A 22,853-nucleotide genomic window follows, 5' to 3' on the forward strand; every position below is an offset into this window, starting at 1 on the left:
AGGCAGGGCAGCCATGTGCAGGGCTGTGTGCACAACTCCAGGGGGCGCCATGCAGTGGCCCCAACACCACTTAGAAGCCAAATATCTTTCCCAGGCCACAGAACAGAACTTCACACTCCTCAATAATGGTTTGTGAAACCAAAGTAAATTCTAGGGGAAAAAAAGGTGACTAAACCAAAATGTTATAAAACCGTTGAGATTAGACAATAAATAGCAGAGGCTGCCTATTAATACAAAAATGTGATGAGTGACAGGGATCAACAGCAGGGTGTTTCTTTCCCTTTCTTGATTCAATTCAAAAATTCTTCAGCTTGATATCTTAACTGCAGGTAATTTTTTCCTGATGCGTACTCATACTTCAATCACGTTTGTATCATTCACAAGGAAAAAGATGTTCTGGAGAGCTGGTTTCCTTTTCATTTCTTTCCCCCAAATTTTCTTGTCCTTTCACTGAACTTGAGGCAAGTGATTAAAGAAATCAATCAGCATGTGTTCTTGGGTTAACAATAATTTGTTAAAGCTGGAAACTCAATTTACAAAACACAACATGTAAAAACGTGAAAACATCATCTGACAAATCAAACAATGGGAATGCCAAAAAGAGAGCTGCCTATCCAGCCAGCGAAAGCCATCAGTTTGACTACCTGAGCTGGAAGGAACTCTCCAGCAGACTGAGAAATTTTCAAATTAATTTGGTCACTAGTGTATCCATGTATCCAGGGCACAAACACTGTCATTCAGCTTAGCTGGCGAGAAATCAACTAACTGGTAACATTTTCAGAAATTTGACTTTAACAGAAAAATATCGGGAGTGGAGAGTCGATTTCACAGTATCGATGTTGAAGATTTGCAGGAAGTATGATCATTAAGTACACTGAACAAAATGCACTTCCTCAACAACCTGCCCACTGAATATTTTCTGTACATCGTATGTGTTCTTCTTAAAAAAAAAAGAAAGAAAGAAAGAAAGAAAGAAAGAAAGAAAATTGTTGTTATCGAATTCCTGCAACTGCCAGAATGAAAGCTATAAAACTCTCAGTTAAAAACTGAGGTAGAGAAAACGTCCCTAATTCTTCCTTCTCGATACGTTATATCAAATGTCTTCTAGTAACTACATTAGAAAGCAATTATAGCTTAATAGCTGTCTAAATCCATTATCAGTGTACATTTAACCTTTCAATATTTAAAGATAATATTTAATTTGAGCAAATTAATGGACTGCCTGTGAGACCAAATACATCTATTTAGTCTTCCTGGTTTTCCATCAATGATATTTCTCTTTAGAGACTGGGTCTTGTGACAAGAAGTCTGGTAAAAATGGAGTTCTTTCTATTTGTAGTTTAAACAGATATTAATAAATGAGAGGCCAACCTAACCCCAAATGAGAAGTAATGGCCTTATTAACTGCATGTGTCTTCTACCATTAACAAAGCTGCTTTTAATTCTTTGCAGATTAATTTGTATCATTAATAGTTAAGTGAGCTTATATACCTTTATCTTTCAGTGTGATTTTTTTTCAAATTCCAAATTGTTTAATCTCTTTGACTTTAAAAGGACTGAGTGGTTTTCCAGAGCAGCATTTTTCCCCCACAATTTGCCCTGTATTTCACATCCCCATTCAAGAATAATAATGTTTCAGAACTATGATTAATGACTCTAGTGTCTTGTTATATTTTCAGAGACTAGATCAATCAGCAAAAACACCACTGTAAAAAGAATGTAGCATAATTTCTCAACATTATATTAATAAATGTGAATAAATCAGAAATTAAATTAACAAGCATGTAGGTCTTCAGCTATCAACAAGCAAATGCAAATTCTCCAACTGAGCATTTGATTTTTTTGAGGGCTACTGTATTGAGAATTTCAAGGTGGACTTCTTCCATAGTAAAATAAATGCACACACTCATATTAGCTTTCTTTTCTTAAATAGAGGTTAAAATCAATCACATCACTCATTAAAATAAAACTACTAAATCATTTCATTACTACTAATTCAAGTATCTTAGCACCTACAAATCTGGAAAACTTAGAGAATTTTATGGATCTCTTAGTCACATTTTGACAGGTTAAAATGATTCTAGTATAAGTAAAGTACTTTAAAAATCACTTAAAATTTAGCTTGTCCACTTACTGCTCCCATTCTTAACTTAACGGAAGTTGCTGTAGTCCCTGAATCCAGGAACAAGCTTGTCATTATGCAAGAGCACCTGTCTCTGTCACACCCAACTACTAATAATGCATGTTCTATGTCCTAAGACCACTGGATCAACCAAACCATATGTTATGCAAATGTACAATTGTCAGTGGAGGTCACAGAGAGGGTAGGGTGTCACCACCAGTTGACCCATGAGGTGGACCCAGGCAATCAGACGCTCCTCACCCACTCCTTTTTCTTGGAATGGAGATGTGCACAGTGTTCCCACAGCCAGGGCTATTTCAAGGACAACAGCCTTGAGAGAGTAAGGTGTTGTGGGGACTGAACCCCGTCAAGGGCTCTATATGAGCTTCGAAGACCCTGCGTGGAAGGTGCAGAAAACTACTCATCTTACGCCACTCAAGACAAGCCTGGTATGCAAGTTCCCTTGCTTCTTACACCTGCCACCTACCAATCTGGAGGGACCTGCCTCTTTCTTCCACCTCTCCTTGCCCCACCATGTTTGGGGACCAGTCTTCAAATCAACAAATTCCTGCATAAGTCCAACAGTTTTCCTCCTTAAAATCTGTCATGAGCCTGATTTTTTAATACTGCCACATTATCCAAAGCTATGTTTTAGAGTATCAGTATGTTTAAGTCGCCCCAAAACTAATGTGAGAAAATGAGCAAACTAATAGTATATAATGATGACTGCACTCTTAATTGCATTTATTTATCTCTTGTATTTTATAATTAGAATTCTGAACCCACAATCCAAAATAATACTGAAAAGGTTTGTAACTGTCACCAAATTTTTTTGTTTAGTGTTTCAAAAACAATCTAAATAAAATTAGAGAAAATATATTTATATGGACCAAGAATCAAAGCAATACAAAAAGATAACTTTCATCCCCACCATAATGTTTACTCCCTCCCAAATCGTCCTCAGGAAACTCCTTTGTTCCTTGTGTTTTTTTTAAATGCAGGTACAGAAAAATATAAATGTTTATTCCTATTTTTCCCCCTTTTTATATAAAAGGTAACCTGCCAATTTCTACACTGATATGTCCAGACTGAACTATCATTTTCAGTGGTGATATTTTTAAAAGTGTATGAGCTGGTAGAAACGTAATTTTCCAATGAAAATGAAGAAGTTCTATCTTAGCCACAGCCATATTTGTGTAACTTTCCGATATCTTCCAAACTTGAATACATGGGAAAGTCTTCATTAATAACAACAAAAAGCTGACTTGCTATGAAGTCTAAACTGGAATACTTTGAGTGAATTTTCCCATTTAAATCTTACTCATTTCAATCATAGATTATAAAACTGGAAGATAATCAAGTAATGGTAATTGAAAATAGATCTCTATAGGTCTATGTCTATATAATCAACAAAATAATCCAGAATTATTTATTCCCATAGAACACACCAAAGTATTTCTCAAACAGAAAATTAACAACACTAGAGTCACCCTTTCTTAGGGAACAAAAATGTATATGGAAGGCTGACATGAAGGATGTCTTTTTTCTTAATAAATGACTTTAGGCCAACCAAAATGAGAATTAAACATGGATGCACTAAAAGCCAGATGGTATTGTTACTGTTTTTAAGCAAAGTTTCTATCAAAAGAGACAAAGCCAGGGCATTTCTCTTTGGAAGGATGTGACAGACTGATTTAGGTCACTCTTAAGTGGCATTACCAGGCTTTATTCTTATTATTCAAAAAAGTAACTTAAACATACTCTAATACATTCCTCTTCCCAGATTATGAGGACTGGCTGCACAGCTGACTCTTAATGGCAGAAAGGAGAAGAGGGGGCTAAAGAAGCAGCGTAATTTCTTGAGAAAGATGGCAGCAAATTTGTTGGATAGGGATTTCTGGATAAATAAAAAGTATGGTCTATGTATTTCCCCCTTTAAAAAAATTAGCATCATCAAAGCAACTACCCAACACATGCCAAACACCAGGCATTCAATGATGAGTCTGGCGACATCAAAGCCAAACAGACTTGAGTTTCCCAAAGCAAAAGAAAAAAGTAATTGTTAGTCAGACTTCCGCTTGTGGCCATCAGAAATGGTACCTTAATTTGGCCTTAATGACCTATAATCACTTTTAGCATATGGCTTTTAAGACGGCTATTATTCAGCTTGATCTATGGACATAATGGAGCAGAACAGAACTGTGGGTATAATTAAAATAAGTTCCTGTAAAAGTGGAATATGTACTACGTTGCTAATGTGTAAATGACTAAATAACTAATTAGGTGAAATGAAGTGCACTTACAACCACAGATACTTAAACCGAATCACGATAATGTTGTGTATATGAATATATATTTTTTAAACATTTATTAACCAAACAGTAGGGCAAAGAAATACAAAGGGACTAGGACCTATGAAATAAACACTGGTTAACATGGGCTTCTGAACGTTAACTAATATAACAAAACCAAAATTATTTCTAAACGTCAAAAATATCCAAAATAATTGTGGGATTCTTTCATCTTAAAAAAAAAAAAAAAGCAATGTGGGTAGCAATTAAATATAAGAATGACCTAGTGCCTTGATTTTGGCTCCAAAGTTTTATTTTTGATACATACTCTCTTTTATATTGATAATTGAATAATCTGGGGGTAAGAGTAGGGGTGAAGCTAGAATCTCCATACATAGCCTGAGTTAAAGTTATGCTGGAGGATGGTTTGGGGAAAAAGCAAAATAAATAAAAATAAAGAAATCTTTGCTGTTCTGGGTTCTGCCATTCTGTACGTGTAAATAAACATGGCACCTGATTACGTGGAAGCACCTTTCTGGTGGTACCAGGAAAAAACATGGATGTGAAAATTCACCCAAAAAGGCTGCTCCCTGAAGCAAGATAAAGCAGCAGACAAGAGCAGCGGGAAGAGAGCGCACAGTGCACACGTGGGGCCTCGATTCAAAACACAGCTGCTGGATCTAATTTTAGGCCAACTGGCCTTGTCAGTGTCTCCTAACAAGGAAAATTTCCCCACTGAATATTAGGAGCTGTAAAAAAGAAAAAAAAAGGCACATAATAATATTCATTAGTTAACTTATCTCCACCATTGCTGCCGTTTTATACAGAAAATATGCAATGCAACCCATCACGGAAAGAGCTCAGCCACTGGGAAGGGGACGTCAGTTCAGTCCATTTTAGCTCAAAGAAATGACCCCTGCAGATCCAGAAACACCTGGGTCCTCATCGACGGTAAAGCAGCTAATAATGCAAGACGGTTTGGAAATTCCACAGAGGAACTCACGTGTTGGTGAGCACTCTGTACAGGAAGCTACATAAATGAAATTGTGGATTTTTCACAACTCTGGTAACAGTACCAATTGCTAACATTTACTGAGCTCTTACTGTGTGTAAACCCAGGGCTCAGAGCTGCACTTGGACGAGTTCACTCGACTCTCACAACTCCATAAGGTAGGTCCCAGGAGAAGCACCATTTTACAGATAAGAAAATTCTATAGAAAGTGACAAAATCTCTTCAGCATTTAGGTATGTGCCTGAGGTGTGTGGATATTCAACAATAAGTAAAATGGATGAACAGCAAAGTCCCACCATATCGCAACGAGAACTATATTCAATACCTTGTAATAGTCTATAATGAAAAAGAAGATGAAAAGGAAAATATATCTGTATAACTGAATCACTATGCTGTACACCAGAAATTAACACATTGTAAATTGACTATACTTCAAATATTTTAATGAAAAAAACAAGAAGTGTTGTCTGATTTTCCTTATCCATCTCTTCAAGGAAATTATAAGTTCAAAAGTTTCAGCACAATCTCATACTCCTAGACTCGTCAGGAAACGAAGTTAAGAAACTTTATTTAAGCTTACCAAGAACATTTGAGATTTACAAATGATAGACACTATAAATTAAAATAGATTTTAAAAAAAGTTTCTTTTGTATAGCATAGGGAACTAAGTTTAATATCTTGTAATAACCTTTAATGGAAAAAAATATGAAAATGAATATATGTATTTATATGCATGACTGAGACACTGCTGTACACCATAGATTGATACCTGGTAATTGACTTTACTTCAACAACAACAAAAAAAGAGCATTTGCTGCCACTACCAAGCAGGGCTATGAAGCATCTGGCTACTAATGTAACTGTTACCTTTTTCCAGAAGGAAAGTACATGGCAATGTTCATAATGTTCTAAAAGTGATCTCTAGATCCTTATTCCCAAAACGGTATGCAAAATATTGACTCTTCCTGCTACATGATTTTCCTGTGGAGAAGCATCCTATCTTTCGTCAGATTCCCAAAGCATTTCCTAGCTCCAAGAGTGTTCAAATCCCCTCACCTTCACTCCCAGGCTCCAGCCAAAATTTAAGCATCGCATTCTCCACTTGCTCTCATTTCTCCATTTCTAGTTTCCAAGAACTACCTGTGATTTGCAAAGTTCACAAACACACAGACCTTCTCTCTAGAGACTCCCCACCCATCCTTCCGGGCCCAGATGACACGGCAGTCTTGATGAACTTTCTCCTGCATTTACCTCTACCCCGACGATTCTGATCTCCTAGTGGTCCCTATACATACACGCTTCCAAAGGAGAGCTGCTCATACGGTAGGATAACATTTGACGTAGATGCTCATCTCCCACAGTGTGAGCTCCTTGAGATCAAGAACTATGTGATCTATCACCATTTTTAGCATCTCAAGCATTCAACACAGTCCTTCACATACAGTAAGGGGTCAATAAATTTGCTAAATGAATCGATAAATCAAAGTATAAACAAAATACTGCAAAAAAAAAAAAGACAGAAGGTACAGTGGGACACAAAATTCACAAGAAATGATCTTCGCCCATAATCATGTTCAAAGCTAATACTTATTTCTTTCTACATTCTATTTACATGCATCCTATTTTCAAAGAACCTAATCTACTCTCACAAAATTCTTTCAAATAATGGCTTTTATGGGGACAACTTCCTTCTTTTAGCTTGTGTTTGAGGTTTTAAATAGTTTGTTCTGTTTATAAAAGTAATACAAGCCCACTATGATGTATCATTATGCATATGCAATACATAGAAATGTACAGAAAACATACATCGCCCAGACAAGATGATGTATCACTGTCTCATTTTTCAAATGATCAGACTCACTCTTTGAGACTGAAAGTGAGCTGTCCAGGATCACAGGGGAAAAAAAATGGAGAAGGTGGGAGTAGAAGCCCATCCTTTCTGACACAAAGTTCTTAAGTACCTGTCTCTAGACTGAGACCCTGTCAGTATCCAGTTGCTGCCTGTTTTTGTAAATAAAGTTTTATTGGAATGCAGTCATGCTCTTTGGTCTGTTATCTGCAGCTTCTTTCATGCTAAGACAGCAGAATTCAGCGCTCGCAGCAGAGGGTGCAGGGGGTACCTGGCATACAAAGCTGATACTTTTTAGCTGGCTCCTTACTGGACAAATTTGTGGACCTCTGCTCCAGGCTAATGTCATTCTAGTTTCAGAAACATGTGTTTATTCTCAAGGTCTAAAGGATGATTTCTTCTTTTAAGGAAAATTGCTTTTTTAGGTGCTACACATGTAAGAGGTAAAATGGTAAAATCCATAACGTAAGGGACTGAATATTAGTATGAGCTTTTTTTTTTTTTCAATTTTAGCTTTAAAAAAATCAGAACATCAAAATATATATTTGAACCAAAATGCCCTGCCAAAACCCAGAATATTTAGCAAAGGAGGCTAGAGCCACACACAGCAGCAGGGAAGCCCTGGACAGAGAATTTAGTGCTTGTACAGCATCCCCCACATCCCCTCTTTGCTCTCGCCAAGGACACTCTCCTTGGCCCAAAGAATCCAACTGACCCAATAATGCTTGCTAAATTCCAGATCCACCTGCTTGATTTTTGCCGTAGCCACTAACTGAACATTTATCTAGTTAATACTTTTCTTCACAAAGAATTAACTTAAAAAAAAAAAACAAACCTTAGGCTTCTCCTAAGAATAATATCTATAAAATCCAGGCCTAGTTGTGCATTTTTTTTCTAAAACATACTCAAAAATAAATACATATCAATAAATAGCCAGCCAACCAGACAGAAGACAGGCAGACACAACTACTGAAACTCAAAGTTTGTATGTTTCCTCCTTCTCCAGCTAATAAAAAAATACTCGTCAACAATTCAATATTCCATTATGTCACTTCTCAGAGAACTCACTTATTGCTCTTTGTTTAATTTGTATCATCTGTTACCTCAAAGACTTCAAAGAGATATTCTGGGGAATAAAAGAGTTAGTGAATAGAAAGCTTGATCCATAATGAAATGTCAAAAACATCAAGCCCCCTCCTGAACGTGCTGTACATGTTATATGAGGTGATACATGTGTAAGAACTCCATGACCCCTATTCATGACAGCAATTAGTTAAGAGTTTGCCCAGGGAAGTAATAAGGCAGAAGATACAGAGTGAGCTCTCCTCTTGGAATTCCAACACCTCGACTAAGCCACAGCATTGTCTCTCATTGCTTCTGCAGCCTTGGACAACTCAGGGGGTCCTCTGAGTCACAGTTTCTTTTTCAGCGATTTGGGGATGACCATATTTCAGGGCTTTACGTAAGATAATGACATAAGAGTGCCTGGCGTATGGTACTCAGTGAGTGTGAGTTCTCCTATCCCTGATCTGGGCTGCTATTTTATCTGGTAATAAAATTTACATGCAAAATACATGTGAAAATGCAAAAAAAAAAAAAAAGTAGTATGATCATGAGAAATTTATGTGACTTTGAAAACCCGATAAATGCAGACAAAAGGAAAGTTTAGCTGTTTCCAGTGACAACACTATGACTAAAATTAAAATGAGCATAATCTCATAGAAGTACCATTCCTCTTAATCAGTGGGTTCAAATTAAAATATACATATATGTTTCCTGAAACATTTATTAAACAAATCTGGTATTTACTGAATCAAAAGAAGTTTTCATTTAGATTAGCAGATCAAAAAAGCCTCTCTGAGAAAACGGCATTTCAGATGAAATCTGCATGGAGTCAGCCAGGCAAAGAGTGATGGGAAAGGTGTTCCAGAGCATGTGCAAAGGCCCTGAATCAAGGAAAAGTTTGGCAAACTCCAAGACCTAAAGAAGAACAACACAGCTTGAGTACAGACAGCAATAGGAGACAGGGTCCAAGTGAGGTTGTACCGGTACCTCTGGGACATGTTAAAGAGTACAGAAGTTACTCTATAACCCTGAAAGAGTTTATAACAGTGAAAAACAATGAAGTTGGGAGATTAAATGCTATGTTTGACTTTTCCTAAAAACTCACTCTGGATGCTCTGGAGTATAGATTCAACAAGGAAGAAGTGGACACACAGAGGAGTTAGGAAACCACTAGGGGAGACCAGATAAGGAATGATGGTGCCTTCATTTCAACTGGTAAAAGTGGGGGTAGAAACCAAAACTCCATGATGATTAGATGGGGAGAAAGTAACAGCAAGGAGAGAGCCAGTGTCCAGATCTTGGTTTATTCAACTAGGCACATGGTAGTGCCATTCCTAAGATGCAGAATCGTAGGAGAGGTACATGTTAAGGGCAGAGGAGGAAATCAAACACAATAAACAGCTGACTCTACAAACTGACATGAAAGGTACAAATGATACTGGAGTGATATACAAGAGAGCTGATACCTTAGAACCAGACAAGATGACTTAAGAAGAACATATACATGAGAATAAAAGTAAACATATACTGACTGCCTACTATATACTGGACACGGGTCAAGTGCATGGCAAGTATTATCTTACTAAACTCTCCCAACAACCCTGTTTCTACCCATTTAAATAAGAAAACAAGATCATATTGCTAGTAAATGGATGACAACCAACCCAATCTGATTCCAGACTGAGGCACTGTACCCGACCGCCTCTCAGCAGAATAAAAAGAAGGCCCAGGTAAGATCCTTGAGGGACTCAATCTATAGTTCAGGCCAAAGGACAGCCAGCAAAAGAGAGTCAGACTGAAAAACAACAATAACAACACACATGGAGAATGTGGTATACACAAGCCAGATGCATAGAATTTCCAATAAGAATAAATGAACATTTTCTCAAAAGTTGCTAAGTCAGAAAATACCATTGCTAATACCAAAATGAGAAAGGAAAGTCACGGCAAAAGACATGCCTAGAAGGGGACGACAATTAGATGGACAGCCAACTTCTCATAAGCCACAGTGGAATTCAGCACACAATAGAATAAAACCATCTGAGTCATGAAGAAAAAAAAATCAATATCTACCTGGAATTTCACGCCCTGCAAAATTATCTTTCAAGAACAAGGATGTAAGGAACAGTACTCCATGGTGCTGAAATTGTTTCAAAGGATTAAGCTTTTGACTTTGTCAGATAACTATGCATAGTTAAATCTAAATGGTAATGACTGAAAGAACGGAAATAAATTCCAAACAATGGGAGAGTAAAATGAACTAAAAACCAAACAAAACCTTATCTAATTTCTTTAAAGGAATGAGAGAAAAAAGGAGTGTGTAAGAGGCAATGCAAACGGAAATTAAGAATTCAGATGACAGTAATGACAGAGGTACCACATTGCACAATTCCAAGAGGCACATTCATAGTCTGGTCCATGTACGTGGCCCAAAGCAAAGTACAAAAAAGTGTAAATGGACTGAAATAATTTGATATCTGATTGGATTTAAATTAAAATCCAGCTGTAGCTGTCATACCTAAAACACATCAACACAGGTTGAAAATAAAAGCTCAAAAAATAAATACACGAGACAAGTATCAGTCAAACCGCAAGTGGGGTAACTATACTCACAACAAGTGAAACAGGCTTTAAGATACAACCGCAGAGAGAGGATGACCACATACAAAGGGAATAAAGAGGTTAATTAACTAGGAACCCCCAGTCATTCTAAACTCGAACACATGTAATTAGACGATTTCAGCACATATAAAGTCAAAACAAAAACACAGGGAGAAATGTGCAAAGTGATCATGATAGAGGACTATTTCAATCCACTTCTCTCAGTGACAAAATGTCAGGTGGACAAAAAACATTGGTTAAGGTGTACATGATTTTAAGGCACAATTAATAAGCTTAAATTTCTGGACACATAAATCCTTCCACTCAATAATAAGAGAATACACAGTCTTGCCGAGCACACAATGGAGCATTGAGGAAAACTGATTAATTAAAACTGACAATAAAGCAAGTCTCATAAGAACCAAAGAACTGTGGTCACACAGAACAGTTCTCTGAGAACAATTAAATTACATTAGAAGTCAATAATAAAAAGATAAATAACACATTCACTTGGTAGAATTTCCAAGGCATCCATAAATACTGCAAGGGCCAAAGAAGAAAATCATTATGAAAAATTTTAAACACTAACAAACAGAACATCATAAACATGTGACATAGTAAAACGTGTGGAGTACAGTCACAGAAAAACTTACAGGGCATTTCATAGCCTAAAGTTCTTACATTAAAAAAAAAACGAGCTCAGTGTCCAACTTAATAAGTCAGAAAAAAATCAGAATAAACTCAAAACAAATAGAAAGCTGGCAATAATAAAGATTAGAAATTAATGAAGTAGGGGGAAAAAACACAAAAAATGATCCACAAGGCCAAAAGTTGATTCTTTTCGTAAAAACTAATACATGAGAAAAACTTCTAGTGATCTTGATCAAGGAAAACACAAATAAAATCAGAAATGAAAAATGAGACAATTATAGAATAAGCAGAGATTAGAAAGCTGGTGAGAGAATACTGTGAACAATCTTATAGCAATTAATTTTAAAATGCACACGAAATGGGAAAATATTATATACGTTATATATAACTTTATTCATATACAGAATTTTAAAACTATCTGAAAAAGAAAGCAAAATTCTCATTCTCAATACTTTATTTAAAAATTGTATCAGTGGTTTAAAATCATCTCATACCAGGCTCAGATAGTTACACAGAAAAGTTTCCCCTAATTTTAAGGAACAGATTATTTGAGACTTATACACACTCTTCCAGAGATGACAGAGTGGAAATAATCTTTTGCTCATTTTACAGGTCAGTGTAACCTTGAAGTCAAAACCAGATAAAGACAGTAAGAGAAAAAAATATTATATATCAATCTTAGTTATAAATATAGATGCAAAATGCTAAAGAAAATATTAGAAAACTGAATCCAGGACATTACTTTTAAAAGAGTAATAAAAACACATCAGTCACATTAATCAATCCCCAAAACCCAAGGGAAGTTTACCAAAGGGAAAAGTGTAAGTGGCACTCACAACTTAACAGATTAAAGAAGATTTTAAAAAATCATAATTTAAATATATGTAGAAAAAATTTGGTAAGACTCAATACCACTCACAATAAAACTTTTAGCAAAATATATATAAGAAGAAAACTTCTAAATGAAATATCTACCATCATAATGTCAACAGTGAACATCAGGGGGAACGGGTGTGCTGAGCATACGCGGAGTCCTGGGTTCAATCCCCAGCATCTCCACTAAAATAAATAAATAAACAAAAACCTAATTACCTCTCTCCCCCCAAAATTTTTTTTTAATTTTTAATTAAAAAAAAAAAAGAGTATCGGGAAAAGACAATGATACCCATTATCGCTGTTTCTATTCAAGAAAGTACGTGAGGTCCTAGATAGCAAACACAAGGAAAAAAAAAAAATCCAAGCTTAGTGGTTTAAAAGTATACCAATAGAACTGTCATTATTCACACATAAGAAAAGCCTAAAGAAGACAATTTTAGAATTGATAAGAAAATTTAGCAACATGGCTGAATATAAAATCAATATACAAAAATCAACTGCATTTATACATATCAGGAGCAATGTGAATATTTAACTTAAAATACCATTATCAATAGTAACAAAAAGGTACCTAAGAATAAATCATCTAAAGATATGCACAATCTCATGGAAAAAATATATAAAACTTTATTTTGCGATATCAAAGAAGACCTAAAGAACTGGAGAGATACATGAGTGGAGATAATCATTATTAAAATATATTCATTTTCCCCAAGTTGATCATTAGATTCCATGCAACTTCAATAAAATCCCTAAAAGGCTTATGAAAGACCTTGGCAAACTTATTTTAAAATTCCTCCAGAAGAACACAGGACCCCGAATAGCTAAAAAGAAAATGTGTACACATGGTACAGGAGAACGAAGAAGAAGGGGCTTACTTACCAGATACCAAAATGTACTATAAAACTTCCTATAATACAGTGCTGCAGCAAGGGTAGACACACTCACAGATTAGAAAAAAGAATTCAGAAATAAAGACCCTTACAAATATAGAAACTTACAGTATTGCAGAAATAGCACTGTGGATGCCTACAGAAAGGAAGGCCTTTTCCATAAATGATTCTAGAGCAAATGTATATCAAGATATTCCTGCAAATGTGGGGTTGAACCCCTACTTCTCACTCCACAAAACCAGTCCCACCTGTATTAAACCCTTACATGTGGATGTCAAAGCTATAAAATCCTTTTCAGAAGAAACATGTAAGAGAGTAGTACCTTTATGACTTTGAGGTAGAGATGGATTTTTCCAGCCATGACACAAAACATGAAAGGGGTAAAGGAGGAAAAAATGACTACATTAAATGTAAGGCCTTCTGTTCATCAAAAGATACCACAAGGAGGGTAAAAAGACAGGTCATAAAATAAGGGAAAGTATTTGTAACATGGATGACTGAGGAAATTTTTATCCACAAATATATCAAGAACACCTACAAATCAATATGAAAAAACCCAAAGACAACAGAAAACTGAGGAGGGGAGATTCCACTGAACAAACAAGAAAGATAAATAAATACCTATAAAGATGTTTAGCCTCATTGACTGTCAGGGAAATGCAAGTTAAGACCACAGTGAGACACATTTTTATCTTACACCCACTAGACTGATACAAATTAAGAAATTTGAGAACACTGAAGATGGCCATTATGCATCAACAGTAATCTTTTCTGCTGTGGGTGGGAGTGCAAATTGGTAACAAACTTTGGAAAACAATTTGGCACTATCTTTTCATTTTGAATATTCGCATAACTCTCCAACCAAGCAATTTGACTCAGAGAGATCTACCCTACAGATATCAAAAGAGATGATCAAGAGTGCACTGAGCAGTGTTTAGGAAAGTGTGCAGTCTCAAAAAATGGGAGTCAATCCAAAGGTTCATCAAATAGAAAATGCATAAATAAACTGAGGCATATTCACCAGCAGTGAAAATGAACTAATGCCACATATAACAACATGGACAAATCTTAAACACGTAATACAAGTATAGAAGACAGTGTAAGAACAATACCATGTTTATAATTCTCCATCAAGTAAAGCCAAACTATACATTGTTTAGGAATACATATATATATGTCTTAAAACTACTTTGACAGAAGGAAATATCTACCTGTAGCAGGGAAGATGGGGGAAAGTGGACAAGGAAGGAGCCCACAAGGTTCTGATGCTGCTTTAGTTCTGAAAGTGAGTGATGGGTCTTCCAAGTCTCGCTCCATCACTTAGCTTCATAATTCACATACGCTACATGTATTATTTTCTAGAGGTCAAGCATCACAAGATAAAATATGTTTTGGAATATTTGGTTGGGATTAGACTTATAAAAAGTACATGGAAGGAAGCGGCCAGTGTAGACAACCATCAACAAAACTCTTCCTATGAAAGAGGGCAAGACAGAGGACTGGTCCCGTGGGGAGTGTGAATGGGAGGGAGTTTTTGTTTGGTTTGTTATGCTTTTGTTTTGTTTCTAATTATGAAGTATTTCGAGCATAGAGTTGTCCACCGTGACATTCTACCATTATTTTTCCCTTTCCAAAAATATTAAGCACTGGAGGTAACTGTGGAAGCACTCTGCATGTCCTCCCGTCCCCCCAAAGGAAAGTAATCGTATTTCCTTTTATTTTTTTTTTAAACTGGGAGTTACGAATGCATGCCTAGATGCCGAAGGAATTCTCCAGGAGGCAGGAACAACATGTGAAGGCTGTCCATTTACATCAGCATTACACTAACTAACTCACCAGCACAAGGCACATGTTTTCAGGAGTTTTACACTCAGTGCAGAAGGTTCTGGGCCTCCCTCCTTTCAGCACCCTTCTGATGACGCACACACAGAGCTCTTCGGTCACAGGGCCAAGAACTCCTAATGGGCATGGATATCAGGACCCAGCCCACACCCACAGCATCCCCCAGCCGAGATGGAAAAAAAGAGAGAGGAGGGCAAAAAATTATCATTTCTTCAACTTGAGTAGCAAATACACTGCAAGAATGGTGATATTTTTCCTAACTAAAATGGACTAACAAATGTATTGGGCTGAGAAGTGACACCCAAGAGTAAATGATCAGATTGGTGAGAAAATGGAGGCAGATGGGCAGAGAAGGAGGCGGATGGTCAGAGTGAAAAGTGAAACAGGGCGGAGGGCTGTTCGCTGGGATGTGTCAAAACAGAAAGTTTCGTTTTGTTGCTAATCAAAACTTAACAGAGCATTTTCCCCCATGGGCACCTCAAACAAAACACAGCCAAGTAAACAGTGTTTCCATCTCAGACCAAATATCTCATAATCACACCACCCTCCTAAAGTTCACCAAAGATGATTGGCAGCATCTGGGGGGGGAGGGGTGCTGATACCTGACTACAGGTGTGCAATGGTCTCAATTCAACAGGTTTAACTGAACCATCAGACTGTTCACTAGTCATTAGAACGTAAGCTAGAGGAAGCCTAAACAGGGCAGAATCACTGAAGATCATTAAATAAAAAAGAAGACTCTCTTCTGCCTCTCTCTCCCACTCCCACCTCCCTACCCTCTCAGGACAGAATTGCAAAATCAATCTACCACCCTCCCCAGAAAATAAAACACATTCTGTGATGCCTGGTTGCTAAAAAGGCAGTCAACAGCACATGGTAGCCGAACTAGGTCTCGCAGTGACTGTTAGCAGGTACGAAGTATAGTAGATTTTCAAGTATTAAAATTGAAGAAAGTTTCACACACACACACACACACATTTAGATGCCCATTGTGAATGTTCCCCACTGGGCTAAAGTTACAGTTTTCCAGTAAGGTCTACAGCCAAGTCTGCATCCTCACCGCCCACCCTGGAGGCCCAGCAATACCATCTCTCACCTGGATTTCTGCAAAAGCCTGACAACTGGTGCGGGCCACCCACACCGACCACCCTTGTTGTGTGTGTGCTCCAGGCTGCAGCCCGAGGGTCCCCACGCACAAACCCGATGGAAGGAAACTGCAAGGACTTCCTATCTCCCAGCCTAGCGTGATGTGGCTCCGACACCCACCCCCAGCCTCAGTCCCAACCCTGCTCTAGCCCCACCCCAGCGGCCACGCCCTGCTGGTCCCCAGCCCACTTCCCCCATCTTCTTCCCCCTTGGCCTCCGACCTCAGTCCAGGTGGGCCAGCTTCAGGGAGGCATCTCCTGACTGCTCGGCGTGGTCAGATACCCTATTGCAAACTCATCTAATGCCTCATATGTCTCAAAGGCAGAAGTTGACGTTCATTTCTTTGGTTGGTTATTTAGCACATGTCTGTCTCCCACATTTAGTCAACACAGAACTATATCTGTCCTGCTCATCATTTTATTTCTGCCACCCAGCACAGTACCTGCCACATGGTAGACCCTTAGTAAATAATTATTTAGTGTTAAAAGTCAATGAAAAACTTCCTGCATGTACATTTGAAATAAATCTTAAAAATATTCAAGTGTGGGAATAAAAATAAAAAAATAAGCATGTGTATTTAGTGTCCTTGCAGTAAATGAGCACTACCTACAAATACGACATTTTAATTTCTGCCCAGGAAAAAAAAAACATACAGGACATCACTGTCACTGCCTCCCAAAAAGTCTTTGGGCCTCACTTAAAGAGTACGTTCATAACAATACTCTTCAAGGTCCAAATTCCATAATCATTCAAGTCCATTCTCCCTCCTTTAGACTCATATAAAAGTACACAGGTACACAGGATTTCTGTTTCATTGAAAAATGTCAAGTCTATTCTCAGGTATATTTGAAAGTATCTTTTGAAGACATCTACTTCCACACTGTGACATCACCTATTTTAAAAGCACTCTCTTAAAAAATCATTGTAGCACTTTTACCCAAGGACAGCAGTATCATGATTCAATTGTCATGATGGCATCAAGATTTTTTCTTCTTTCTATCACCATAGTGTAACTTGGATCTTGGCTCTCAGAAAAACATTTACTAAATGAATGAATGAATGAACAAGTGAGTAAATGAAAATTAGTAATTCTTAATAATTCTATTATTTTCCCAGTGAAATATATTCACACTAAAAAAAAAAACCATTATGTGCATTCATCCCTTTCACTTCTCTGAAGCTTTCAACATTCTTTTAAACAACCAAGCCTTCAACAGTAATGGAATTTTTTTTAAGCAAAATTAATTGCTGAAAGTAATTATGGAATATTTCTCACCTTATCCAATTCTACCAAAATGACTAGGGACTAAAGTGTAGAATTCCTTCAGAACCAGGGAATGTACACTGCAAATGTACACCCATGTAAAACAGAAATTGTTCTATGTGGGCTGAAAAGATAAACTGCAGAAAAATCAGGGGTTAACAATATCAAAGGAAAATTAGATGTCAAAAGAAAATTAACCATGCGGCTAAAAGAAACTAAGTGAAGAAACACAGTGCCCACAAGAGAACAGAAAAGTAATTCAAATGGTTTGGGACACCAGTGAGTAGACAATGAAGTTCAGAGAGGAACAGGGCAGGGTGGAGGGGTGGGGTATGGCTCAGTGGTAGAGCACATGCTTAGCATGCATGAGGTCCTGGGTTCAATCCCCAGGACTTCCATCAAATAAATATATAAACCTCACACCTCCCCCACCACCAACAACAACAAAAAAGAATCTGGAAAGAGAAAAATGTTGGGTTAAACTCATACTATATTGGGGAACGGAGTATATAGCTCAGTAGTAGAGCACATGCTTAGCACGCATGAGGTCAGGTTCAATCCCCCGACTGCCATTCAGAAATGAATAAATAAACCTAATTACCTCCCCCCTCCAAAACAAGAAGGCACACAACAAAGAACGATCATTTGACCAAGGACTGAAACTGGTATTGTTTGGCTTTTTCAAAACTGCAAAACTGGGTTATGTATGAAATTGTATATTCAACCTTCTTGTTTGTTTGGTTTTTATTTATTTTATTTATTTTGGGGGTGAGGTAATTAGGTTTATTTATTTACTTATTTTTAGATGACTTTTAAGTTGTAGGTAGGTTTGCAAAACATTTTCAGTATGAATCCCTTACTTTTGAAAGTGAAGAAAAAGTTTTGAGAATACATAGGTCCAAAACTGACATTTTTTTTTTAATGGGTAAACGGGTCTAAAATATTCTTTGTCATAAAAGTCTTGTTTATATCCTATAACAAGCACAATCATTCATTAATACAATCTTCCTAAGCCAGTGTCAACTAGAACATGAATTGGTGGCTTCTTGTGGAAACTTGGAAGCACGCGCTATACTGAAATACTTGAAGGTCACCGAGAGAAAGAAATCTTAATCTCAACTAATCAATACTTAAGGAGAGGATAGTATTTACGTATTTTTCCTATGTGTGATGTAATTATGATACATTTTATTCAAAGGTATACCTGGCCACTCCATGTTTTTACAAATGTCAGATAGGTTTGGGCTCCAATCACAATATATTTGAGAACGTTTTGTAAATGCATTTCCAAATGTATTGCAGGGCAGTGATAACTATCACATTTCCCTGTCAGCTTCTGAACCAAGGGATGTGGCACCAGGGATGGTGATGGCAGTGATAATAATAATAAAACCGTAACGATGGTTTTTTGCAATTAGAAAATATTTTTTATTTATTTTGAAACTGGAGAGTTTCAAAGTATTTTTTTTTTTTCAGTTTTAAGATACAGGCTTTGAGATGCTATCACTTTGTCAATACGAAAGAGCTATTTAACAGCAAACATTGCAACAGAATCTAGATTTCCAAAATTCAATTAAATAAATCATTTTCTCCCAAGTAGCTCTCACTTTGACTCAAGAAAATTTCCATGGCTGAATGATACAACAGGAAGAGCTTGGAACTGGAAACATAAAAACCTTGATTTCTGCCTGACACTACCATTAAAAACATGCATTTGGAGAAGGAACTGGATTATCATCTCTAGCTGAAATTCCAAAATCAGAAAAGGGGAATAAAAAGCTTCCAAGATAGGAATGCCTACCTGGAAGTCACTGAGGTGCCCAGACCAGAGCTGACTCCACTGCCAACAGACGAGGAATTCGCCCTCTTTATCCCACCCTTTTTAATAGCTTTCCTCTGTGCCTGGCTCACAGAGATCTTGACATAAAATGCTCAGTCCCAAAGCCCCCATGTCAAAATCCTATTCCTCTTTCAAGAATCAGAATCGATTTGTCCACAAAATCTTTATTATTCATTTCCCCCAGCAAGAAGTAAGTTTTGCTTTACCTAAACTCCCTCAGTGTTAATGACACTTGTCTGTGGGGCACTGAGTATTAATTACATGTGTACTTTTCTGTTCTTTCCAATCAGAATATATGCCCTCTCAGGGCCAGACCTTTCTCCCACAAAGCGCTCTGTGTCCTGTAATGGCTAACACAGGGGAATATGAGCATAGCATGTACTATATAGAGTACATGAACCATCGATAAGAACGATGAGGAGTAGATAAAAAATAACTCGCTAGACGGATACAATGTCCTGTCTCCACCGCCTAAATATTCAAACCCCAGGGGCTGAACTGAAGCTCTGCTACCAGTCTCCAGATAATGATAAATAAATAGACCGTCCTAAACCATTCATTATCAATTTTTACTCAATCTTAAGTGGATATAAAAGTAATTACTGATAAGGTATGCAAATTTGCATGTTTTTCACATCCTCATCTTCAGCATTTACACAAAAGGAAAACTGGAGTAGCCAGAGCTATCATTTCAACATCATCCTTCACAGAAGCTAGGTCTTTCCCTAGTTTAACAGTCCTCCAAATGCCTTGTATTTAAGTCTTGGCTTGAGAGATTTGAGATTTAAAACCTTCCATTTGGATGCCTCACAATTCAGCTAAGTACTGCAAAAGGGAATGTTTAAATTAATGGAAGATTAAAGCAAGGAAGAACATTCTAAAAGGTATTCCGTAATGGAGCTTTGTCACCACCTTCTCCATTTTATTGGGAAAACAGTCTTTTCCCAGGGGGCTGAAATTTTATACGTCAACCATCAGTCTAGTTTAACTATTCGAACTTAAAAATGTCAGAGGGGAAAAAAAAGTTTGTAATGGAAACGCTGACATGCCATGAAGTAGAGGCACAGGCAGGTGCTCCTGTAACCCAGGGTCATAATTCAATCAAGCTGTATTTTGACGTCATCTGTTACAGAAAAAAGCCGAATGGTTTATGAACAGCACCAGAACCCCCGAGATTAAATTACAGCTCTGATATTTAATCATGGGTCTTACTTTGTTATTTTTAATAACACAATACATTTTAACAGTTATTCGTCAACTGCCTTAGCCAAATTAGAGCACGTGATGACAAGTGGGCTGGATTACGATGTCCATCTCCCATAATCTGAACTTTTATTACATTTTTCAGAAATGGTAGATGATACAAATTTTCTTCCTCTTAAGAAACATACAGTTGGTACCAACGGATTGAGTCCAAATCTTAATTAAAAGCAGCATGGGGTCCCTGACCAGCCGGGTCAGGACATCTGTATTTGTGTCCCATTATAGCCAGTAACCAACTGTATGATTTGGGCAAAAGACATTGAACCGTCCCAAACCTTGGCTTTTTATCCCAAAGGTAACAGAACATCTCTAAAGTCTCCTGGTAAATCTAAATTTCTATAAATCATTTACTTGAAAAACAGTATTGTGTAGTTTCTTTGGGATTCCCTGAGGATCTAAGTGCAAACATTTTTAGCTGAAAAGCGGATGAACTTTTAATTTAATGAAAATCACTCCCATCAAAGAAGCACTTGTAAGCTAAAAATTTTAGGGGCACTATCAGCACCAACAAATGAAATAGGGTCTTTAAAAAGTAACGTACAAATACTGCTGAACATGTGAAGGGTTGTTTGCAAAACAAATCAATACAGGCACATCCAACAATGGATTTCAGTTAATAAACTACATATAGTAATTACCACCAATGGCAGTCTAGAAAGTCATTCATTAAATGTTAATTGTCACACAAAAGTACAAAAGCATCCATTTGAACAATCGAGTGGCTGCACCTTTAAATAAAACACTTTCTTACAGCCCTGAAATTCATCCACATAAACTGATTCTAAACACACCTGGCTATTTGATATGCTGATTAACTGGGCCTTTATTTATTGTTGAAATGAAAATAAATATGACAACCTTTTTCAATCCTTTTGCTATTCCTTTGAGCCTGACATAAATATATATATACATTACTTATAAAAAGTGTTAACCAATCTTCTCTAAAGATTAAATTGCTATTTCTCTTACGGCTCTCATAAGCATTAAGAGACGTATGGTTCACAAGTACCCACCTAAAACTCATGTGCATACCTTATTGCTGAGTGTGAGTGGGCTCACAGAGTTAGAAAATAGATGCCCCATGTTTAAGCTTATAAACTTGGTGGTCAGTTCTGAAAACTTTATTCAGAGGAGTAAGAAGCCAGCAACAAAATTAACCTAAAAAAACCAAAAACCTATAGTGTGCTTTACTTTCCTTTCTCCAAATCTTAGCACCATCCAATTAACTTGGAAGAACACCTGGTCATTAAAAAAATAGCTCATAAAATATGAAAACCAAGGAAGGAGGGGTTTTTTTTTGGTTTCAGCCTAGCTTTGTTTTGATGCTCTGTCTGTGCAAGATCTGACTTACCCAACATATAGATATAAATTCTAAAGGTTTGGCCAAGAACATTTTGGTTCAAGACTTGTAAGCTGAAGAACATTTCAAAACACACTATGTTCCTTATTAGACAACTTAAGATCTGCTATCTTGGCTTATGGGAACAGATCTAAACAGCATCATAATACTAAACGTTGAAAATCACAGGCCTGGGGCCACCAGGACTCAACTCTCTGCCTTGGACCAGGTTGCAAACTTCCAATATAAAATGCAGTTTACCATTAGGAGTAAATGTTTGATCTGTAAAGCTTACAAAATTACTTTGTTTATCATAGCAGATGAAAGCAAAAAGGAATAATTTTAAGCTCAAAACAAAATTGTTTATATGACAGTCTTTACTGCTCCATGATTCTGAGCATTTAAGACAGATTCGAGCAATTAACAGCATAAACTTTCATTACATAGTTCTATTATATATGTTTATGTGACTTAGCTGTTCATCTGTTATTTAAGTGATCTCCTCATTACAATAGTAGGGTAAAGATAATTTGCTGACGCTGTCAAAAATGTTAAGCATTTCAGGCTCAACAGATCTTGGATCCCTATGCTTGTTTAAAGCATTTTATTTACTTAAGTCAGTGTCAAAAAGAGTACTGCTTCTTCCCTCTGAATTTAGAAAATGTAACATTTTTAAGCATATGTCTGGTAATAGACATATCAAAACTACAAAACTGCTTATATTAGGGATACAGATAGAATTTAGGATTATTGTTCTTGAATATCAAGTTTCAAAGATCTAACAAGAAACTGCAAAATT

At 36.9% G+C, this 22,853-nt stretch overlaps 1 protein-coding gene across 13 annotated transcripts in view; it reads right to left on the reverse strand.

Annotated features, from left to right (window-relative positions):
* Positions 1-22,853, reverse strand: part of TCF4 (transcription factor 4) — a 344,623-nt gene that overhangs the window by 312,371 nt on the left and 9,399 nt on the right. Inside the window, exon 1 of one of the 13 annotated variants that reach the window (XM_064480358.1) lies at positions 16,299-16,317. The exons of the other annotated variants lie outside the window; for them this stretch is intronic. The gene's annotated coding sequence lies outside the window, so the exon portion shown is untranslated. Of the gene's footprint in view, positions 1-16,298; positions 16,318-22,853 lie in introns of those variants that run through there. 13 annotated transcript variants of the gene reach the window in all.

Source organism: Camelus dromedarius, chromosome 28 (assembly GCF_036321535.1).
Source record: "Camelus dromedarius isolate mCamDro1 chromosome 28, mCamDro1.pat, whole genome shotgun sequence".
NCBI lineage: Eukaryota > Metazoa > Chordata > Mammalia > Artiodactyla > Camelidae > Camelus > Camelus dromedarius.